The sequence below is a fragment of the Meriones unguiculatus genome, chromosome 18, assembly GCF_030254825.1.
Source record: "Meriones unguiculatus strain TT.TT164.6M chromosome 18, Bangor_MerUng_6.1, whole genome shotgun sequence".
NCBI lineage: Eukaryota > Metazoa > Chordata > Mammalia > Rodentia > Muridae > Meriones > Meriones unguiculatus.
The window spans coordinates 62,297,497-62,304,547 of NC_083365.1; positions in this window are offsets into that span (position 1 = coordinate 62,297,497).

The following is a 7,051-nucleotide window of genomic DNA, read 5'->3' on the forward strand; positions in this document are numbered from 1 at the left end:
CTTATAGAAATACAGGAAAACAAAAACAAAACAGTGAAGGAAATGAATAAACATTTCAAGACTTAAAATGGAAATAAAAAAGAATAAGAGAAACCAAACTGAGAAATCCTGGAGAGGGAAAACTTATAGAGGAAAATAGTAACTCTGAAGGTAGGCATTACCAACAGAATACAGGAGATAGAAGAAAGAATCTCAATTGTGGAAGACATAGTTGATGAAATTGATAGCTCTATCTTTTTTTATTTCTATCATCAACAACCAAAAAGCCTACACATGCATGGAAATTGAATAACTCCGTATTCAGTGATCACTGGGTCAGGGAAGAAATAAAGAAATTAAGACTTCCCAAACTTCAATGAAACTAAAGAAACAACTTAACCAAACTTACGGTACACTGTGAAAATATTTCTAAAGCTCATAGCACTACGTGCCTTCATAAGAAATTGGGGCGATCCCATACTAACAACTAAACAGCTCGCCTAAAAGCTTTAGAAATGGAAGCAGCAAACACACCAAAAGAAGACAGCAGAAAACAATCAAACTCAGGACTGAAATCACTAATTTGAAAACAATGAGAACAATACAAAGAATCAATGAAACCCAGAGCTGGTTCTTTGAGAAAACCAACAAAACAGATTAACCCTTAGCCAAACTTGTTAAAAGGCAGGGAGACACTATCCAAATCACCAAAGTTAGAAATCAAAAGGGGGCATAACTGCAGACCCTGGTGAAACCCAAAGAGTCATTAGGTCTTACTTCAAAAGCCTGTATTACACAAAATTGGATAATCTAAATTAAACGGACACTTTTCTTGATAGATTCCACTGACAAAAGTAAAATCAAGAACATATGACCAAGTTAAATAGACCTATAACTGCTAAGGAAATAGAAGCAATCATTAAAAGTCTACCATCCTAAAAAGCTCTGGGCCAGATGATTTTAGTGCAGAATTCTACATTCAGAGAAGAGTTAATTTTAAAATATAACTCAAACTATTCAACAAAAAATTATAGAAGGAACATTTTCAAACTCATTCTATGAGGTCCCATCACCTTGATACATAAACCACAAAAAACCCCCAAAAGAAAGATAATTTTAGACCAATTACTCTTATGAACAATGATGAAAATTTACTCAAGGAAAATACTCTCAAACAGAATCCAAGAACACATCAAAAATATTATCCGCCTTGATCAAATAGACTTCATCCCAGGCATTCAGGTATGGTTCATTATATGAAAAGCTATTAATGTAATCCACCATATAAACAAATTGGGAAAAAGAAAACATAACCATCTCATTAGATGCTGAAAAAGCCTCTGACAAAATCAAGCAAAACTTCATGCTAAAAGTCTTGGAGAGAGCAGGGATACAAAGCACATAGCTAAACATAATAAAGGCAATATACAACAAGCCTATTGCCAACATCAAGTTAAATAGAGAGAAACTTAAAGCAATTCCACTGAAATCAGGGACAAGGCAAGGCTGCCCACTCTCTGTCTATTTATTTATTTTTCTTTATTAATTACACTTTATTCACTTTGTATCCCCCCTGTGGTTCCCCCCCTCCTCCTGTCCCAATCCCTCCCTTCCTCCAACCTCTGCATGCATGACCCTCCCCAAGTCCACTGATAGGGGAGGACTTCTTTTCCTTCCTTCTGATCCTAGTCAATTAGGTCTCATCAGGAGTGGCTGCATAGTAATTGAAGTCCTAGCTTGAGCAATAAGACAACTAAAGGAGACCAAGGAAATACAAATTGGAAAGGAAGAAGCCAATGTATTGCTATTTGCAGGTGATATCATAGTATACATAAGTGACTCCAAAAATTCCACCAGAGAACTTCTACAGCTGATAAAGACCTTCAGCAAAGAAGCTGAATACAAGTTAAAATAAAAAAAAAATCTGCAGTCCCCCTGATCTCCTTTGTTTTATTGCTGTAGCTAGAACTTGAAGTGCTGTATTGAGTACTGAGAGACTGCGCAGCTTTGTCTTGTCCCTGAATTTAGTGGAATTGCTTTTTTAAGTTTCCCTCCATTTATTTAGGAGCTGGCTACAAGCTTGTTGTATATGGCCTATATTGTGTTTAGATATGCAACTTGTATTTCTGATTTTTCAAGACTTTCAGTATGAATGGGTATTGGATTTTGCCAAAAGCTTTTCAGCATCTAATAAGATGATCATGGGATTTTTTTTTCTTTCAGGTTGTTTTCATGGTGGGTTACATTCATGGATTTTTTTGTTTTTTGAAACATCCCTGCATCTCTGGGATGAAGCCTACTTGATAAGTGTAGATGATGTTTTTTGTGTGTTCTTGGATTTCATTTGTAAGTATTTTTGCATCAATGTTCATAAGGGAAACTACTGCAAAGTTCTCCTTGTTGATTCTTTCTGTGGTTTAGGTACCAATATGACTGAGGGCCTCATAGAAGTCCCTCAACTGAAGAATGGATAAAGAAAATGTGGTACATTAACACAATGAAACACTACTCGGGTATTAAAAATAGACATCATGCAATTTCTAGGCAAATGGAGCTAGCTAGAAAATATCATCCAGAGTTAGGTAACTCAGACCCAGAAAGACATGGTATGTACTCACTTATAAGTGGATATTAGCCATAAAATATGGGATAACCATGCTACAATCCACAAACCCAAAGAAGCTAAGAAACAAGGGAGAATGCTCAAATATCACTGAAAAGATGAAATAATATATACATCTGAAGTAGATTAATGGAGGGAACTGGATGGTAGAGGGGGTGGTGAGGGGAACTGAGTTGGGAATCATGTGTAGGAAGAGTGGAGGGTTGAGGAAAACTTGGAGAAAAAACAAAAATTGGTGTGGAACATTTCTGGGACAGGGGAGGCTCCTGAGAGTATGTGGGTCTGTCACTAGCTGACACTCCTAGTATCAGACGATGTGGAGCCTGAACTTGCCACCTGCAGTAGCCAGGAGAAACTTCCAGTAGAAGGAGGGGGAAAAAACATCCAGGAAACCTTAGATCCCAAATTTTTCTAGTCTACAAGAGGTGGAGGGATAAAGGTGGAGCAAAAACTGAGGAGATGGCCAACCAATGACTGATCCAACTTAAGAACTACCACATGAGAGAGAGCCAACCCCTGACACTATACTCCACTATGATTGCAGAGAGGAGCCAGGCATAAGTGTCTTCTGAGGTGATGAAAATACATGCAGAGACCCACAGCCAAACAATAGGCCAAGATCAAGGAGTCTTATGGAAGAGTGGAAGGAAGGATAAAGCTAGCCAAAATGGCCAAGGATACTACAAAAAGACCTACAGAGTCAATTTTCTTTGGCACATCGTGGCTCAGAGACATTTAACCACAAATAAAATAGCATGCATGGTCTGGACCGAGACCCCCTACACAAATATGCAGGTTGTTCTTTATGTGGGTCTCCTAACAATTGGAGTAGGGGCTGTCTCTGACTCTGTTGCCTACCTTTGGACCACTAGCTGGACTGGCTTGTCTGGCCTCCATGAGAGAGGATGCACTTAGTCCTGCTGCATTTTGATGTGCCTGGGTAGGTTGGTACCTATGGGGGGGCTCCCCTTCTTTTCTAATAAGGGAAGGTGTGAGAGTGGGACTTGGAGGAGAGGAAGGAGGAGGCTAAAATCAGGCTGTAAAGGGATTTAAATAAATAAATTAATGAAATAAAAAAATCCATACATATATACAATTAGTGTGATGAAATGAGTATACCAAATATCCTTCGCCCTTTATTTTTCATCATTGAGAATTTATGGGGATGGTTGTATTTTTTTCCCACAAATCCTCTATTTGAATGTGCTTCTGTGAAACAGCAGGTGCGGAAATGTTTGGTGGTAATAACACACAAGGCTCCAGGGTGGAAGATTTGTGGCTGAACAATTTTACAAGGCAGGGATTGGGCTGGCTTCATTGTAAGACACCACATGTACTTGGTGTCCTAAAGGGTAGCTCATACCTCCTACATTTAAATAGATCATTCTTAGAAAACATTTTTCTTTCAGGACAACCTTGAATTCCTGATCTGCCTGCCTCTACCCAAGGAGATCTCCAATAGAGAAATGCACAGTCTCAGCCTGTTTGTGCAATTACTGCTGGAAATGAACACATACCTTTCTGATTGTTAGGTATGAGTGCTGGGTAAGGACACTACCAAATGAACAATAGCCACTCTCCTTACTCCAGCTTCCTGAATATCCTTCACCAACACATGCAAGTAAAGCCCACACATTACCTCCTGAATACCTTTACTGCCAACCTCTGATTTTCTTATATTTCTGAAATTTTATGTAATATTTTACTACATTAAAATCTACAACACATAATTTAATTGGTTGGACATTTTTTGTTTTTTATTTTTATTTATTTATGTTTGGCAATTTTTTCTATTAATTACACTTTATTCACTTTGTATCCCACCATAAGCCCCTCAAGCCTCCCCTCCCTGTCCCACCCTCCCTCCCACTTCTACATGCATGCCCCTCCCCAAGTCCACTAAAAGGGGAGGTCCTCCTCTCTTTCCTTCTGATCTTAGTCTATTAGATCACATCAGGAGTGGCTGCATTGTCATCCTCTGTGGCCTGGTAAGGCTGCTCCCCCCTCAGGGGAAAATGATCAAAGAGCAGGCCAATCAGATTATGTCAGAGGCAGTCTCTCTTCCCATTACTATGTAACCCACTCAAACACTGAACTTCCATGGGCTAACATCTGTGTAGGGGTTCTAGGTTATCTCCATGCCTGGTATTTGGTTGGAGTATGAGTCTCTGGGAAGTTCCCTGTGTTCGATATTTCTGGTTCTGTTGCTCTCCATGTGGGGTTCCTGTCATCTCCAGATCTTACTATTTCACACTTTTTACATAAGATTCCATGCACTCTGCCCAACAGTTGGCCATAAGTCTCAGCGTCTGCTTTGATAGTCTGCAGGGCAGAGCCTTTCATAGGCCCTCTGTGGAATGTTCCTAGGTTGTTTCCTGTTTTCTTCTTCTTCTGATGTCCCTACAGTGAGCATTTCCCAGATCGAATTACTGTCATATAGGCTGGTTGATTGTATCTATCTATCTATCTATCTATCTATCTATCTATCTATCTATCTATCTATCAGTCTGTCTGTCTGTCTGTCTATCTACTATCTATCTATCTATCTATCTATCTATCTATCTATCTATCTATCTATCTATCTATTTATATGATTTATCTATCCTCTGTGTGTGGTGAGGGGAGGGTTTAAAAATGAACTTGCGTTGGTGAACATTCTTACCAAATCTGTAGACTGTCCTTTTGTTTTGATGAAGGTGACCTTTGCTTTACAGAAGCTTTTCAGTTTCATGAGGTCCCATTTATTGACTGTTGCTCTTAGAGTCTGTGCTGTTGGTGTTCTGTTCAGGAAGTTGTATCCTGTGCCAATGGATTCTAGGGTCGTTCCCACTTTTTCTTCTAACCAATTTAATGTTTCTGGTTTTATGTTAAGGTCTTTGATCCACTTGGACTTTAGTTTTGTGCACAGTGATAAGTATGGATCTATTTTTCATTTTTCTACATGTAAACATCAAGTTAGACCATCACCATTTGATGAAGATGTTATCTTTTTTCCATTGTCTGATTTTGGCATCTTTGTCAAAGATCAGGTGTCCATAAGTGTGTGGGTTTATTTCTGGGTCTTCTGTTTGGTTCCATTGACCCACCATTCTGTTTCTATGCCAGTACCATGCAGTTTTTATAACTGTTGCTCTATAGTACAGCTTAAGATCAGGGATGGAGATACCTCCAGAAGATCTTTTATTGTAGAGGATTGTTTTAGCAATTCTGGGTTTCTTGTTATTCCATCTGAAGTTGAGAATTTTTCTTTCCAGATCTGTAAAGAATTGTATTAGTAATTTGATGGTAATAACATTAAATCGGTAGATTGCTTTAGTAAGATGGCCATTTTTACTATGTTACTCCTGCCAAGCTATGAGCATGGGAGATCTTTCCATCTTCTGATATCTTCTTCTAATTCTTTCTTCAGAGACTTGAAATTTTTTTCATACAAGTCTTTGACTTTCTCAGTTAGGGTTACACCAAGGTACTTTAAGTCACTTATGGCTATTGCGAAGGGTGTTGTTTTCCCTAATTTCTTTCTCAGCCCTTTTGTCTTTTATATACAGCCCTTTTGTCTTTTATATACAAGAGGGCTACTGATTTATCTGGCAGAGGGCTAATATCCAGTATATATAAAGAACTAAAAAAACGCTAAAAAAGCTAAAAAAACAGCAAACCAAGTAATCCAATTAAAAAATGGGGAACAGAGCTAAACAGAGAATTCTCTGTAGAGGAATATAGAATGGCAGAGAAACACTTAAAGAAATGTTCAATGTCATTAGCCATTAGGGAAATGCAAATCAAAATGACCCTGAGATTTCACCTTACACCCATCAGAATGGCTAAGATGAAAAACTCAAGTGACAACACATGCTGGAGAGGTTGTGGAGAAAGGGGAACCCTCCCTCTTCCATTGCTGGTGGGAATGTAAACTTGTACAACCACTCTGGAAAGCAATCTGTCGCTTTTACAGACAACTAGGAATAGTGCTTCCTCAATATCCAGCTATACTACTCCTAAGCATATATCCAAAAGAAGCTCAAGTACACAATAAGGACATTTGCTCAACCATGTTTGTAGCAGCTTTATTGGTAATAGGCAGAAGCTGGAAACAGCCCAGATGCCCCTCAACTGAAGAATGGATGCACAAATTGTGATATATCTACACTATGGAGTATTACTCAGCAATGAAAAATAAGGAAATCATGAAATTTGCAGGTAAATGGTGGGACCTGGAAGGATCATCCTGAGTGAGCTATCCCAGAAGCAGAAAGACACACATGGTATATACTCACTCATATAGACATATAACATTGGATAAACCTACTAAAATCTGTACACCTAAAGAAACTAATCAAGAGAGAGGACCCTGACTAAAAGGCTCAATCCCCATCCCAAAGGCAATGAGGATGCACATCAGAAGAAGAAACAAACAGGAAACAACCTAGGAACATGCCACAGAGGACC